This window comes from Grus americana, chromosome 5, assembly GCF_028858705.1.
Source record: "Grus americana isolate bGruAme1 chromosome 5, bGruAme1.mat, whole genome shotgun sequence".
NCBI classification, from domain to species: domain Eukaryota; kingdom Metazoa; phylum Chordata; class Aves; order Gruiformes; family Gruidae; genus Grus; species Grus americana.
The window spans coordinates 11,049,693-11,067,833 of record NC_072856.1 but is presented as its reverse complement, the minus strand read 5'-3'; positions in this window follow the sequence as shown (position 1 = coordinate 11,067,833).

Genomic DNA, 18,141 nt, shown 5'->3' with positions numbered 1-18,141 from the left:
AGTGTTGTTGGAGGGGCACTGTCAACTCGTAAGCTGAAGTTGCAACTCTGTGTATAAAGTAATTCCACATTAACTGACACAGAAGGAGAACAAAAGAGGGAGCATAACTGGTGGTTAGGTTGTTTAAAAGGTGGAAAAGGATTTGGGGGAAGAACCTGTCTTCTGGGCCTCTTGTATTTAACTCAATCAGAGGGTGCTAAAATATCAAAACACATTTTGAAGAGGAACCAGAACTAACATCGCCTCTGTTTCAGTGCAAAGTTTCTGCTGAGTTTTGGTCACTCTTTTCCAGGACTCTGCTGTCAAAATAGCCCCAAGAGAAGGTATTCCTACCTGACACAGCCTGCAGCCTGAGTTAGGTTTGCATTTCCTCAGGCAAAGCAAGTAATAGTTTCATCCCCTGTTTCCTACCTGTTCTCTAGCCATTAGGTGAGCTCACATGGGAAGGTGAGCACCACATCATCTGCAAGCTATGTTTTAGGAAAATAACAGACACAACTGCATTTTGTCTGTAAAACCAGTTGAGCTTTCTTGGGCCTTCTCTGAGCACAAGTACTGGATTGAGTGGTACATCTCATTTTTGGATCCCAGCCAAATTAAAACTAGAACTACTCAGTCCCACTGAGACCAGGTCAGCTCTGAACATGTGCGGGTATAAAATGCTAGGGATTTTTTCAATTTAAAATCAAGGGTGAAATTTAGATGGTTTCGGGGGAGGTGGTGCTCAAACAGATTTTCCAGGATTGCAACCTTGGTGCCTGTATTCTGTCGTGTGAAGAGCAGAAGATCTGCCTGGGGCCGTGCCCCTCACATGGGCTGGGGAAGAAAACCAGAAGAACATCGTCTGCTTCCCTTCCGAGATCTCCATGCTGTGGCAGACTGCACAGACTGTTTCCTACTTGGCTCAGTTTAATTTTATTGGGAATAAGCCTGAAAACATGCGTTAACTATTCCTCCCTCTCCTGGATGTTTGCACTGTTCCAGTTAGGTGAAAATTAATACTAAACTAGCATGTTGAGGCTCTAAAGTCTTCAGCTGTGACTAATCGGCCCCATCCACTGCTTAGGGCTTTTGATGCTGGGACGAATGAACGGTGCTGACTGTAGTCATGTCTCTGAATGATCAGTCCATTGGATCACATGCCAAATTTATAACTGTTATGTTAGATGAACAGATGAGGTCTATTAAATTACATGGGGGGGAGAGGGAAGGGGGAATCTCTGTGACCAGAACTTACTTTTTTTTTTTTCTTTATTTTAAATGTAATTTTCCTTTTTCCTTTTGCTTTTTTTTTTTTTTTGGGTGGCAATACTTAGGTAAGGGGAGGAGTACCTATATATACCCGTGCACACTCTGAAACTTGCAAGGTGCTGAGGACTGTAGTCTCAATTCAGCAAAATACTGAATTAACTTTAAATAGGTGAGAAAAGTCCTTGTGGGTTTTTTTTGAGTCTGTTTTACCTAGAAATGGATAAATGTTCATGTCACTGTGGGAAGCCTCAGTCACATTTACACTGAGGCCTGCATTGTATTGTCTTCACATCCTAGCAAAATCCTATATAATTACATCCACAAACCCATTGCTTTTAAGGCCTGCTTTCCTCAAAGGATCCCTTATAGCTGCTTTGTAAATTAGCTCATAAAAAGATATGTGCTTCTTGTCCACTCTTGTGTTCATTAGGAGTTTCACCTGCATGAGGGTTGAAAAACGAGGATAATTTATGTCTTCTCTTGTGAGGCCCTTGGAGATCAGATAACTAAATCAACGGCAGAATAGCAGAATGCTGCTGTCTGCTCTCAACCTTGGCACTAAGTTTGAGGCAGATATAACTCAGGTGTGCTTATTATTGCTGTTTGGTTTATATCCATGCCTACAGGGTTTGTTGCACTAGCAGTTCCATGCATATACAGTCCTGGTCTTGAAAGGCTCACAGTCTTGCAGGAATGTGGGAGGAGGAAAGCTGTAAGTGAACTTTATGGAGAAGATTGTGATAGGTATGGATTAGGAACTAGGTTCCCCTTTCTGTACCCTATCTGTGCCTTTAAGTTGTGGTGTAAAACAAGGAGCTAAAAAGTTACTGATGAGGCTTGTGTGGAATTCCAGTCTCCAAGGGAAAAGGGACCAGGAGAGTTTCAAAGGCTGTTAGCTTAAAAGATGAGCACACTTCTTGTGGTGAAGATGTAGGTGCTCAGCGTCAGGCCACTGAGGCAAGTAAGTGTGTGGGTTTGTTAGGTTGCCTGGGGAGGAATTTTTCCCATTGAAGTGCTGCACAGCCATCGACTAGGAGGAAATTGCCAGCATTACAAGTTACATGTATGTGATATAGACTTTCCTCTATGTGATAGAAGTTTAAACACTTTCATGTGCATATTGTTACAATAATAGAGTATTGAAGGTATCAGTCCTGGATTTCTAAGCCTTCTGTACGTCCGGATCTTTCTGAACTGTTTGTAATGGCACTTGAATAGACAGAAAGGACATCATTAGAGCAGATCTGTATTCTTAATTGCATAAAAACCTTGTACATCTACTGTCTGAAACCAGCACTCAGTTCAAACAGTGCCATAACCTCTAGCTTCATTTTTTCTGTGTTATCGGGACAAATTAACCCATTAGCTGCACAGACTCTATTGTGAGTCAGAGATATATGACTCATATGAATAGAACACATTTCTGTTCTGGTTTTAATTAACTTGGCCTCTACCCAAATTCTCCTTACAAATGAAAGATACTAGATTAGCTGAAGTCTACAATACACTTTTATGGTTTGTGCTAAACTTACATGTGTATTTTTATAAGATAATGCTACAAAAAGAAGATTCCCATCAATGCACTAGCTTAAAAAGTAAGCAACAGAACTGCTTTATTTGACAGACTATTAAAGTACTGTAATTAATCTTGTTTGTTTACCTTGCAAACTGTGAGAGAATAAAAAAAAGAAATGCACAATTCTAACACATTGGGAATTAGTCCCAGTCTTGATTCAGATGAGTGGAAAACAAGTTTGTGGTGGTTACATTTTCAATAGAAGTGTACTCTTAGGTGGCGCTTCCCTTTGTGATATTTGCAATTTTGCTATCTGGGAACTTTTCTTTCTTTTTTAAGATAAAATGTAAATATTTAATTGGTCAGGCTCCCTATCAGTATTTCTAATTGGGTCACTGTGCCTTCTCTTAATAAAGCGATACCAAAATCAAATAAACCCCTCAAATACAAATTACAGAGAGGGTGACCTGAGCCCCTACTGAGTGTAGCCTGTCAAAACGGAAGCAATACTAATTGTATTTACACAATTAAAAAAAAAACAAACCAAGAAAACAAATCCACCCCTCTCTGACCCTCACAGAAATCAAGGCCTGAATCTTACTTAACACTATACTTTCTTCATGGCACCTTAGGGATTCTTAATGCAAATGAGAAGCAGGCATACAGATACTTGGTGGAGCCTTCCCACACCACTTTCTCTAAAGAAACAAGCTCAGAATAAAAGCAGAGGGTGAGGGGAAGGGAGAGAAATGTATCTTTGTGTGAACACTTTATAGTTTGCAACATGCTCATATAACAATGAGGGTGGGCCAGCTGGCCGTAAAATGACCTAAACTGATAAATTAATCAGGAGTATGCTCTGTGTGCCACCAACTGTCCTGTGACTAATAAGTTAGTTTTCTACTTTGGCAGGTTCCATGAGTTTACTTGTAGCATGAAGAGGAGAGCTGGAGGAAAAAGGTCAGGTTTTAAAAGGGGCTTAGTTTGAGGGACTCTGAAATGAAAACTTGCATGTGGACCACTACTTCCCAGACTCTGCAGTCCCACAGTTTAATTCCAGTTGCTTAGAGCACTTAATCAAGATCTGCCTTCAGCTCTGCCTGCCACCAGTTAGTCCTGATAAAGCCCTAACTCGCCTTCTCATTGCCTAAGTGATGACATTAGGACTTCCATCAAAGCAAAGAAATGAGAGGCACGTAGCACACTCAGCTTCATTTAGCCAGAGCTCCATGTCCAGATTCGGAGATTTTTCTGTCTTGGACGGACGTTGTCCTTCCATGCAAGAAAAATAGTCTGGCAATGAATTTGCTATAATATGCACATCCCAATCGCTGTGGAAAGTTACCAAGTTGGTAGGAAGCAGATTTTAGGGCACAGATTTTTTGAACAGTTGATATTTTGAACTATTGATATTTTGAACAGTTACTCTGCTTTTCAGGAACATACATATACCTCAGTTGAAAGGTTTGAGTGTTAATTTCTGAAATTCCATTGCTGATAACTAGACCTTGCTTTTCATTTTTCATTAGCCACAGAAGATTTTCTGTGTCCACATTGTTCGAGGTTGGATTACTAAAACTGCCTGGATTCCTGTTTTATGCTTAAAATAATGCCCCTCCATTGAACAGAGCTCCTTTAAATATATAATCTACAAAGTATTGTATGATCCACCAGGGTGCAGAACATGATGTAAAGATAGGCTACTAAGAGGTAAGTTTGTCTGAGTGGGCTCTGCCTCCTTTTGGGATATATGTACTAGGAGACCTGCATCAAACATCAGGATGCCCCTGTCACCATGTTTGCTCAGTAACAGAAAAGGTCCAGGGCTCTCCTTCACTTTGTGGTTAAGGAAGTTATGTGTAGTTGTACTACTAGAAGGGGGAAGAAGCAGTTGTATCCTGATATGAGGTAGAGGATGGCTCTTGCTGGTGAAGCACAGTCCCAGCACCTTTAGTAACCGCTTTCCTAGCAGACCTGTAACTTGCATTCTGAGCACTTTCAGGAAATAAGCTGAACTATCTTGCGTTGCTGGGTCTTTTGTGTGTACCTTAACACGTTAACGTCAGAAGTCTTGTGATCTTCTATTCTGTCCTCTAGTGTGACACAACCTCACCCAGTAATTTTGGTATCAAGATTGTAACTTCTGCTGGTTCTAAGACCTCTTTCCCAATGGCTCAGTTACCCGGGCAGACCTCTGGGATAGGGAGTTAAACCGCAGTGAGTAACACCAACAGAAAACTTCTGTCTTAAGTCAGGCAAAATTTTCCACTAGGTGAATTCCCCCGATTAAGAATCAGAAGATTTGTTCCAGGTAATCAAGGCATGCCTGTTATTTAAATGCAATTTCTCTTTTATTACTGGCTTATTAAAAATTACCATTCTCTATTAATCAGCATTTCTTAATTAACATAAAATTCCCAGGGTCTGGTACAATTCCCCACAACCCAGTGCTATCCTGTTCATTTCTATTTAGACTACATATTGCTACAGTATGTAGGATTATATTGCATGCTGCAATTATTTTCAGGGAGGACTTGACACTTGGCCTTGATCTTGGCTTTCTCTAGTACAGAGCACTGTAAGTATCCTATATTTATTTATAACTTGTTGGGGGGAACAACAGAGGCTGTCTGACACTGTGCACTCTCTTTCTCTTTACACTGTAATTCTCGGATGGGGCTCTCAGGAATTACAGGGAGGAGAGCTTTGCCATTTGGAAAAAAGGTCTTACAATTTAATCAGAATATAATTTTAGCCAACCAGCTAGTTCAATCAGCCAGTCCAATTATGGTGTGGGTTGAGCAAGTCTCTGTGCTCAGAGTTCCCTTGAGTTGCTTTTAGTTATGAAATAAAAATAAGAAATTAGGTCAGTTACACTCTATTGACTTCTTCTAATCATACAGCTTCCAAGAGTATAGAGCAGCGTAGCTTTGCCTAAATTAATATTTGGCATCTCACTGCTATGACTAGACTTTGCCACCGGTTGAAAGCTAAATTGGGAATGCTCATTCCAAATGGCAAATTACATATGTGCTTGTCTCTGGACTGGTTTTAACCCTTGCAACACTGCAGATGAGTAGTCTCAATCCAGTGCTAAAAGAGCCGCATCAGCTCTCCCATCACCATCTAAGAACAATAGATAATTTCCTGGGTGCCGTGCCCCCTCCATTGGTTATTTCCTCCTGAAATCTTGTATGAGCCTTTATACCAATTTTTTTCCTACCTACTTTAAACCTTCAAAAATGCCCAGCTCTCAAACCCCCCTTCATCTAATCATACCTTATGACCTACCTCATCTTCTAAGTGTCCCTTCTCCCTGGTTAAGGTAGTCGATCAACGCAACATCCAAACAATCAAAATCATGCAGCTGATCCACACCGTTGCCTCACCAAACCCCTCTTTTTTTCCCAAACTGGTCTTAAGCAGTATGTCATTCCTGTTCCTTTTCTCCAAGAAACATTAAAATCTCTGAATGGTTTCTTTATCTTGCTGCACACAACAACTGATAGAGCTTCATATTTCTGTCATCCACCTCTGATGTTCTATGGACACACTCATAACACTTCTCCACTCATCCCCCTGCTGTAATTTTAAAAGGTAGGATTGAAAGAGCATATATCAATCAATTTTTGCCACAATCCAGCACATTCTGCAACATAATTTGCAAGACCTTTTTCTTCTCCTCTAAGGATTATTCTAAGAAAAAAATCCAAATTCTGACCCAGCGAACAGCCTATGGCCGTCGCTTTATTCCTGGCTGGTCAAATATGTGTCTGTTTACACAGACTGCAGTTTAGTGACTGCACAATACAGAGCGTATGGCTGCATGTCTCTACCCATTACATTGCAGAGAAGTGCTGGGAAAACCTCAAAAGTGCCTGAGTTTGGATACACCCCAAATGTTTTAGTTTCTTGTGTGCACTTACAGAAGTCAGAAGAGAAAACAGAAAGACCTCTAAATGTTCATTCCCCTCCCTTTAACTCTCTGATCCTGTCCTTTTAAATGGCTACAGTCTTTATTCGCTCTTTACTCTTCATTTCACCCCTCCGCTGCAGATGCATACCACTTTGCATACAGTGCCATGGAAACAAATTGTTGAGAACAGTCACATTGGTGCAAAGTGAAAATGGGATTTGAAGAATTAACTGACCTTCTTATAGATTAGTTAAAAAAAACCAACCATGGGGTTGACACATATGAAGGTTATTACTTGCAATAGTGCCAAGTTAGAAAATGAAGAGGTTATGCTTCTCGCATGAAGTTGAGTTGCGTCTGCATGTCTATGTCATACTGTTGGTTTTTTAAGTTCAGATGAAGCTCAGATGAAACTGAGAAAAATCTGCATCTATACTATTAGTGTTATACGCACCTGAGGACAGCTTTATCCACTGATACCATTCTGAAGCTTCTCATTTTATGAACTAAAAGTTGAGTATCTGTATATCTAGAATTAAGTCCTCTCTGCTTTGCAGAGGATGAAGTTGCTTTTCTCTAAATCTTTTTCCTCCTCTCTAGCAAATCGTGTGCTTTCAAAGCTTTGCATTCTAACGGACTCTTCATATTTATTGCAAAGCCGGTGCTAGTCTTTTCTCAATATCATTGGACATGGATCAGGCCAGACTTTCAGAAAACAGAATTTTCTGTTAAGTTATCCTCTGAAGTAGGTAGATTATATTGTATGGTCTGAATTATTAAAGAAGTCAGAGATCACTGTGTAATGTACTGAAACAAAACTGTATCTAAAGATGTATTTTGCCAAGTATAAGTTAAATCTTAACATTTGAGAATGATTTCGGTGTTTAGGATAGCTTGAGAATTAATTCCAGAAACAAGATCTAATCAGTTTACCTTTCTTGGCACTGTATCTTGCTAAATGTAAAAAAACTCATTTAATTTACTATATAATTATCCTCATGTTTTCTTCAATGAAAGCATAGCAAAGATCCCATTTCTGGCACATTTGGGAGCAAAACAGTTAAATTGCTAACAAATAATGTTTTGTAGTTTGTATGAGAGCCAAGAAGATTAATGAAATGTTCATGAGAGAGTCTGGCAAGTGGCCACATTCCTATGGGAACATTGCTGCAGTGAGGTTTAACGGAGCATGAGGGACATTAAGAAACAAATGTGTGGGAGTTTTAGGGTGAACTGTAAATGATCAAGAATCTAGTAAAACTAGATATCATGTATTTTGCCTTTGAGGCTTTCCAGTGGATCTCTGTAACATTTCTCATCCTTATCTAAAGTCTGTGAGGAAGATGAGCAAACTGCATCCTCCTTGGGTTTTTTAAGAGCAGCTGTCAAACACTTGAGCTCTACTCACTTCTTTGAATGTTACAGCAGATGTAAACTCATTAAACAAATGGCTACAAGAAATAAGTCTTTTAGCCTGACCAGAGTTTTTGTGTAGAAGCTCCTCAATTTAATGCTTAATCTGCCAGCTTGCTTGAATCTTGTGTATGCTTTTAATCACAAAAAGCTGTGTTAATTTCATTCTTTTAGACAAGCCAAGGAGAAGCTGCATTACTATAGCATTATTTCTATTTCTGCTGTACCACCACCTCCCCTTTCACAGCAGTTGTCTCTGAAATACATCCTTATTGACTATGTGAATCCACTAACATGCTGTAGTTCAATTAAGTTAGTGAATGTTATATTCAATCAAAGATAAGGAAAGAAGCTCAGTTTCCTCTGTTTCAGAAGAAAAACTCTTTATCAGTCAGATCGCTAACAGCAGTTAAACACTGCTTTTTACCATACCAGAAGATAAACAGGAAGCTATTGATTTCCCCAAGAGGAGGGTAGGCATTGAGAGATGTATGGGCTTTACAGTACGCCTTCTAGAGGTTTCCCAAACTAGCTAAAATAATCATCAATGATCATCATCGATAGCTATTAAAGTGAAGGAAACCTGTGTTCTTACTTACCTTTCCACTAGATGGCAATGGTACATGGTAGTTATGTGTACTTTAGTAGAGGAAATCTTTAAAAATGAAAATTTTATTAAAGGTTTGAATATCTCTGAAAATGAGGACAGTCGTACTATTAACATATGCTGAAACTCAGCTATCTCAGCAGTCCCTATCTCAAGTAGTAAAACTAATCTTTTTTCTTTGCATAACAAATGCAATATCCAGATTTAGAAGTAACACAGATAATAAGCCTATTCAAAAGCAAATACAGTGCTGTGATGACAAGGCTGTCTAACACACCAAAGTGTGTACTAAGTTTCTACTTTTATGCTGAATGAGGGACTTTTCTGGTATTAAAACCAAGAGACAAACCAATTTTTGGAGTCATTTCATTGACTTCAGTAGAGTTACACTAGGGATGGATTTGATTCTGGGCTTTTGCATTACAAAATTGAGAGTGCACACTACTGTGTGAGGAGGGGAGAGGACTCTTCTTTCTGTGGTGAGTCAGACCAGCATGCAAAATGGGACTCCTTTGTAAAAGCTGCCCCAAAGACATTTGGGGGCATTACATCCTAGAGGAGGTGATGTTAGAGGAGGAGGGTGAGAGGAGGAGGAGAGGCAGCAAAGCCTACTTTTTTTAATGTACGCAAAGATCTGTAGAAATGTGATAGACATTTGGACAGATGGGATATCTGAATCAGGCTACTGGTGAGTTGGCATCTATGGAGACCATTTGAGGCCTGTCTATAATTCAGAATACACCATGGTAGAACTGCTTTTTCTTAAAGTGTGGCAGTTTGTTGGGAGGTGGATTAACTGTTCTGCTGTGAGATAGTCCAGAGTGGTCTACCTGACCTCACGGGACCTGCTTTTCAGTAGACAGAGAACGTGTGGGTATTAAAGTGTCTTGATTTAAGGAAAATCTTGAATGTGATCAGAAATGCATATCAACATAGAACATTTGTGCTATGCTAATCATGCGCTTCAGACTGCACATTTTTTGATAGATACCACCTACAGAACTTTCTAATTCACTCCATGACAAAACAAGGTCAAATTCAAAATACAAAAGTTTAACTGCCTCCTAGCCAAAACGTTAACCCAGCAAGATTAATAACCAAACCTGCATTGCTAAATGGAGTTCTGTGTTTAGTTACTGTTGTAACTTTGTTTTGTACCATCAGTTCATCATATTATTATTCTTACTTAGATCTGCTTCTGGTTGCAGCAAAGAACCAGCCAGTTACATTATTATCAGTGAAATACTTTGAGAAGAGTTTGATTGGTTTAGTTCTTCAGTTAGGACTGCTTGTGACTTCTGAAATGAAGTATAGTACTGTAGTTTAGGCATTGAACCATGTCTCTGGGGATAAGATGATTTCCTTTCCTTTGCCATTTTCCTTTCCACCATGACCATGGCTAATTTACTCAGATCTGTCTGAGTCCACCTCACTGCCAATGTCAAGCATTCCTTACTGTCTGGTTCCAAGGCTTAGTCAACCAGGAGCTTGAAGCACTAGGACTGTGGTGGGTACTGATCTAAATAAATCTGAACTCTGCTGTCCTACATCCGCAAAGGCCTAGTGCCTGCTAACACAGATAGGATTTAGGTGCCCAAATACTGTGAAGAACTAGGCTTTTGTTCCTTCATAGCCCTCTAGACTGTCACTTTAGCATCTTTGGAGGTAAAACCCTATGAATATGCACATTTGCTAACATTAAACTCCTCACAAGTTTCATAAGATGTTCAGCAAAACCCTTGCCCTTTTGTCACCCTCCCAAATGCACCCATGTTAGTCTGGCTAATACACACACAGACAGCCAGGAGCTTCCACCAGCCTGCAAGAGAGCACAGCGAGCCTGCACCACAGCAGCCTCATGTCAACAGGATATCTGTCAAGAAAAGGGGCTACCTTCTTCCTCGATACAGTGGAGTTCAGTAGCAAGCTTCAAAGATGCTCATTGTGCTCCCACAACTGTAAACTCGGAGCCATTTACTTGATCCATGGTGAGTGTGCAACCAAATGGAGCAAAACATGCCACATTTCCACTGGTGCTGGCTCTTCTAGGAATAGCTCTGTGATATGATGTTTCTAATATTGTCCTTGATGGATGGTCTTTTGCTCTGTGTAGGTGTATTAGCAAAGGGTTTACATACCAGCCTCTTCAGATTAGCTCTGATATTTTGGGGGAAGGTAAAATGCTGCATTGGAATCTTTCAGACATGGAACTAGCACAGATGGTGGACTGCACGCATGCCTGTATCTCTCAGACTTATGCAGTGTGTAAGATCTTGGTTCCTCCATCCCCAGCATGCTCAGAATTAGTTTGCTGGGCCAGGCAAATTACAGGTGGGTAGCTACTGTACCTGCCAGAAGCAGAAGAGGCACTCCGTGATTGTTAGCTTTCTGGGCTGTCCTTACTCCCTTTCTTTATGCCATATACAGAGGAGCAGACAGGTCATCTCCTTGAATCACTGTTACTGACTCCCACCCCAGACTGACTGACTGTTGATCTCTTCAGACTTGTCATGAGATGGAGAGGGGCCTTCAGTGTCATATGTTTCCCTAACACATGCTGGTAGGGTGTGATGAATGGAACAACTGTGAGATACCATTAGCGCTAAAAAGAATCTGGAACTGAGTCCCTTCTCCCTGGGATCTGTTGCGTTGACTCGTGGAAGGATCAAGATGACTATTTGTTGTAGTCTTCATGGACACCCGTGGAAATACGGCTAAGAAACAGGCTTTGAAGGCCTGCCAAGAAATATCCCTAAAGCCATCTCTCCCATAGGCTCCGTCTTTCTCTACCCACACTGTTCCACAGTACTGGTGAAGCAAGATGAAGGTGAAGTGACTCTTCTGTTGGGCGTGTGGGATATGTATAGCATCTATGCCTAGCACTCCACCCCGTGCTCACTCTGCACACATCGTCACTGCTGTGCGTTGTTGAAGAAAGGGAGTAATTCCCGGCCCCGTCTTCTCTGTGGTTCCTGCTCTCACCTTCCCAGAGCCACCGCTTCTGTTCAGGAACAGAATTGCTCTGAAGCTGTCACAGATTCCTTTTTGCCTGGTGTGATGGTTTTAGTCCTAAGAGAGAAATCTGGACATAGAGGGCCTCTCTCGAAGTGTCAAGGAGTCTTGCAGAGTCCCAGAGGTCCCATTGTGCTTTTCAGAAGCCTCATGGTTACAGCTGTATTAAATCAATCCCTATAGCTGATGAAAAGTCATGTTCATAGTTGGTGGACATGGCAACACATCATATTCTGCTACATTTTTGAAAAAATAGGATTTTTTTTATAGCTCAGCTCTAGTCAAGGGGTCTGTAAAAGTCCTGAAATATTGTCAAGCAGAATCAATATTATTAACATTGTCAAGCTCAGAGACCATTTTTGAGGACAGAACTTCTTCAGTAAAGAGAAACGAACAATAAAATCGTATGATCAGGTCCCATTTTGTCACAGAGAAGTGGATTTCGTTACCTGCTAGGATAGGCCCAACTGCTCTTGTCTGAGTGAAAGCTCTGGCTGTGCTTTAAGAATTATGTTGTTGGGTTCTTTTTATTTGGGTTGGGGTTTTTGTGTTTTGGTTATTTTGGGGTTTTTTTTTATCTATTGACTTATGATGGCAAGTGAAAATGCTGGTTGGGTATGAGGAAATGACAATTCCCACCCTGTTACCCTGCCATTACCTAGATTGGTGCAGATGGTTCTATACAAAAAAGACCACTTTTCAGTGTGTTCCTAATGACTGGGCACTTAGGCAAAGGAAGGAATCCTCCTTTCTTTTGTAACTACAGAGTGGAAGAAGCGCTCCAAAGCATGTTGGCTTTTTTTTTTTTTTATCTAGAATACTTTTCTCTCTCAGCAAAAAGATTAACCCCTCTTGCAGGATCTGTGTTCTCTTCTTAACTCTGAGCATTGCTTTGACACCCACAGTTAGCCCAGAGAGCCAGAGATGCTTAAGAGGTACAGCTTTCCAAGGAAGTCAGGAGACCTTTTGTGGCCTCATGGCTCAACCAAATGTCTGAGGTGGCTGTCTATAGTGCAGCCATTCCAGCTGAGCTCAGCCAGTGGACAGTGGTGCTGAGGAACAAGAAAAGAACCTTTCTGCCTTTGCTGGGAAGTTCATTTCAATTTAGTCTCATGCTCTTTCATAAACCCTGTTTTTCTGCATCACACCCTGACAGTTTTACGTACTGGAGTACAAAAACACTCCAGCAAATCTACTGTAGGAAATGCAATGGCCAGGCCATATTCTTTGACCCATGTAAAGAACTTTAAATACAGTCTTGTGTATTAAAAAAGAATTTACAAATGTAAGTCGACATCATGGATTTTTAAAGTCTGAGTTATTATTTTTGTATACATGTCAACAACAATCCTGCTTTTGATTTACTGAGGACTGTAGATTCATATCTGTGGGTTTGATTTTGTCTTGTCTCAGCCTTACTGGAAATGGTTTCAAGTGTCAATACCTCAGAGTATTGATGGTGTAATACACAGTGAAAACATTGTACCACACATAGTGATAGTCCTTGTTTTCTTCTAAAACTTCATAGCTGAACAAACTATGGGAGTAAGCTTTCAATGTTTGCATGATTCAGGCACGTTCTGTTTATTTACTATGTGTGTGTCTACAAATTCATTGAGATTAAGGAAAGAAACTTACAGGCTTTTGGAGGACTCTCTAGCTAACTAATTCTCAGCAAAGACTGGCTATGTCTGGCCATAGCATGGAGAAGGAAGGGCATGAAACTGCTTCCATCATCGTGTCCAGTCTTTTCTAGCTCATCTTGCTGCCACTTTACTTCCAGAATCTGGGGCACAGGTATATTCCCTACCCATAAGCAGAGCATTCACTCAATTCTCCCTAAAGACTAGTTGGAGGAATGACTCCAGAACAGGGTTACACTTGGTTAGTCCCCCTATGTAGCAACCCTTAGATACTGTAATGATTAAGTCAGTAAGAGTGTGCTCCTGGCATGCATGAGAGCTGAGTCACTGCATGAAGACTGCAGCCACAGCACCTTCCTCCGTGAGGCTGCGGGGCTGGAGTCACAGAACTGCCTGCCAAATGCACTCGGGCATCGAGCAATAGCTTGCGCTGGTTATTAATTCCCACTGTGAAGAAGACGTGAGTGATACTTCTATAACTAAGGTTTCCCAAAGTCATTTTTACTAATTAGTCAAGAAAATGAGTTAGAAATATGTTCTTTCCCTCAGAAGGCTCTAATCCCACTTGACTGAGCAGTATTAAGCAATCCTATCAAAGAGAATGTATTTTTGAAGCAGTCCTTGGGGCAAATTTAGAGCTTCAAGAATAAGAAATAATGAGATGTAGGGGGGAGAGGCTTTTTTATTTTTGGAACAAATATTAAAGAAGAGCCTTTGCTCCTGAGTCAAGTTCCCATGCTTTTTCATTATGTTCTTTGGCTGAAGTGGTCTTTAGATAACAAATGTGTCAAGCTGTTCTGTCTCACTAAGTTAGAATTAGGTTATGTCTGTGCAGAAGAAAGTTTTGGAATAGCTGCAAAAACAATTACAAAGCTGCTTGATTCACTGATGATGTTAATTGTAAATCCATATTAATCTAGGGCTGGGCAGGAGTTGCCAGAAGGATTCATTTTCTATGTACCATGACAGATGCTTGTCTCCCTTTCCTTTTTTCTGGTGCCTTAGACCATAGATATCTCCAGTATTTTCTGAAAGCATAAACAGTAGCCTTAAGCAAAGTTACAGTTGATAGGAAGGTTGCAATGGCCTATATAAATCTCCTTACATGACTTCAGCTCTCATAAAAGCAGCTTATAATATTTTAATCATATTCTGGAAGTCCTTGAATACTAACACAGGAAATATTGTACCAACAGCTAGTTTCTTACTTAGGAAACTTTACGGTGAGTGTTTGGTTTTGGGTTTTTTTTATGTGATTCTTAACAAGGGACAGATACAAAATGCAGTCTGGGAGGGAAAGTCAGGAATGGAAGATAAAAATGGTATTTTACTGCATTTTAAATTTAAGATATAAAGCTGTTCTTTCAGTCAGATGCCACACCTCTTTCTCTTCGCAAGAGTTTTCAAACTGTGTCTGCTGCTCAGCTATGGAAGGCTATTTATTTGGGAAGTATTTCTGTGTTTGGGGCTGTGTATTTTTGAAAACTTGTCAAATTCGCATGCCCTAGTGTGCAACTGTTTAAAGCTGCTCAGATGTTTACAAATTGTCCTAGTGATAAGGAGAGCATGAAAAAATACAACATACTGGTTGATTTTGCCTCTTATAGATAGATGGTTTGGCAATTTGTGATAATACCAATTTATGAACAAGCTTAAAGATACAGAGGCATGGTGTAGGTGCTGGGAGATATAACGTTGAAGTGGGTTCCAGGTTGCTGGTGTCACTTCAGTGTGGCCACACTGCCGGGGGCTGAGCCAGATGTGAGTTATACAGCTGCCTAACTGAAGGGAGAGAACGGGAGTGATGTACCATAATCCCACAGATTTTCTGCTTATAGGAAGAGTGCTGAGATAGAAACAGCTGCTGAGAGATTCCAGCAGAGTATAGAAACAAAGTGAAATGTCCTGTGTCTGGCAAAACCCACATGAAGAATTCAATTAATTTTAGTATGTTGTTGAAAAATTACCAGTTCTGTGGCTGTGAGACCAATGAAGCTATAGATTAATATGAACAGGGCAGTTCATATTCACAAGCATCTTATTAGGTTCTCCACAGACTCAGGAAGGTCTTGCTGATTCAAAATATGTTTGAATCAAATTTTCTCCGCAGCCATAAGAGCTAAAATGTTGGGGGAGGGGAGTGGTTAATGAATAGCAAAGATGGGTGCAAATTCATGTCACAGAAATTGAACAGAGATCACAGATCTTCCAGTGCCGTCTGTAGCTGGCACAAACAAAGGAATCACTAAATTGTTCCTGTGACAGAGACTGCACAGCCCGTGAAAGGGTCCTATTAAGTGTGCTTTTACCCAGAACGTTTATGACTGTAATTGCTGATGCAAGTTACTTGGCACAGCAACTGACAGTTCATTCATAACTTGGTGGTTTCTCCGTTAGTAAGTTACCCCCTAATTAGTTCCTGTGAAGGTACTTTATGAAATCATAAAGTCATATTCTTGTAACTTCTCCAGTATGACATCTGCCCCATGCTAGCCACAAAGGATTGGAATACACCAGTCTGCTGAGCTATAGTTGGAAGGCGACTGGAGATGGGAGAAGAAGATGTAAACTGCTCGCTGTGCTTCTCAGTCCTAAAATTAAGGGCTGAACCAGGAACAGCATCAGCTAGGGTGTTTAGGCCCCTCCAGCATCCAGTTGGTTGGTGCAAGAGTGGAATGCATCCCTGCAGTGGAAAATGGCATAAGGACCATCAATTATGGTGACACTGTGACCTCTGGGGTTCCCCATACTCAGATGAGATCCTCATCTGGAGAAGTCCAAGGATCTGACCATGATTTCTTTTGGTGGCTTATGTTCCCCTCTAGTTCTTGTTAAGGAAATCAAATGCATTTTCTATAGCTAATCCAAGGATAAACTGGCTTGCCTTTTCTTGCTGTGCTTGCTCAAACCTCTTTTGAATACTCAAAGACAATAACAGACTACCTGTACCATTCCCTTGCTTTTGTTTTGGGTTGTTTAAATGAATTTCTAACTCCATGACCTTCTGCATCAGCAGTACCATCTGCTTGAGAGTGACATTTTCATTATCTTGGCAACCAAAGACCTAGAGTTACAGCCCTTTACGCTGCTTGTTACTGTGCAGCAAAAAGAGCCTTTTGGAGCAGAAAAAAAAGAAAAGATTATACTTTTACTTTATTTTGGAATTTGTCTGGGTTTGTGCATACCCATGCAAGTATGGGGTGCTATCATCCAGTTCTAATTCACCTTTCAGATTAAATTCAGAGCTGACCATTATCTGCACTGAAACCACTTAATTAGGATATTGTCCTACAGGGGCTGCACAATTTGTGATTAATTTAATGGTGATCTTAACTCAGGCATTTTACATGGCCTTTTTTTCTTTCTCTAGAGTTAGTGGTCTGAACTTCAAATGCATTAGGTCTGAATTTATCTAAAGGGTCACCTCTGGCACACCAAGTTCATAGGAGAAATTTATGAAGTTTGGGTGGGTATATTGTTAGTAAACATCTCTGATCTCTGTAAAATGTATCCAAGTATCAACATAAAGCTGGAAATTTTTTTGCTAGATCTTTTTCTTAGTCCCAAGCTTCCAGGAAGTGCAGTTGTCTAATGCTTTTTAGCTAAAGGTCCCATTTAAGCTGAGTACTTTGTACCTGAATATTTCTGTAATGACTAACTTAAACAGATGGAGTACTACTACAGCTAGGTCTCCATTAGTTAACCCAAGTTTCCTGCTGTTAAGTTATTTATTAAGATGGTTATTTCTTGAATTGAAATTTGAGATACCTATTAACACATGTTATGAGCTGAACAGATGGCTATGTATTTCTAACTCTAAAAAATATGTTATGCAGCCAATACAGCTGTCCTGCCATCCAGAGGAGTTACAAAAATTAAAATAAACTAAACTTAACCTAACATATATATACTATTTCTTAAATATTTATTCAAAAGTTTCTGAAATGCAAATTTTATTGCCCTGGAAAAATCCTGACTTTCATAATACTTCATATGGTATAAAAGATCATCCCAAGGTAAGATCAAATCTAATGACTAGCCTGCAGAATAGTATTTTAAAAATTAGGACCTCAGCTTACAAAACGGGTTACACCAAATGACCAGATACGGCCCTTACATGGACAGAGGGTGGGGACAGCCATATCACTGCTAGGTTTTCTTGTGGTCCAGAGCATGAAGTCGTGGCAAGAAGTGAAGTGTCTTTTGCCTAATTAAGTGCAGTTTCTAAACTGGAGTTGAGTAGCACAGCCCAGAGCCACTTTTAAAGCTACTAAAGTAGCTTCGGTTGAGAGCAGAAGAAGGGTCTGCTGAAGATTCCACCTGGAAAGTGTACAGTGAGGGGACCCAAGGAGCCTGGCCAGAGCAGCCTAAGCCTCTCCATGAGTGTAAGGAGCGTTGGTAGTTTTGCTATGTGTGATGCTACACTCTTAGTGATGCCAGCTTGGTGCTTAGTATAAAAGTAACTTTTTTGTAACATGAAATATTTTTATTATTTTTTATAACATCAAGTTCTATAGGATTTCTGTCAACCCACTGCAATCATAACAATAAAAAGACATGTTTGTTTAGTGAATAGAGTGCTGGTAAAGGTCTTGTATTGGCTGCCATTGGAGCTGAAGATATCCAGGGAACAGGTGTTGGAGGTCAGCAGTAGGACAGGCTTGCCCAGCCTTGCTCCCAGAATGTGCTCAGCCCGTGCTGGCACATGGCAGTAGCATAGAGGGGGTGAGCACCCCTCTTCTACAGGTGAGGGCAACTGAAACACAAAGGGATTAAAAGATGT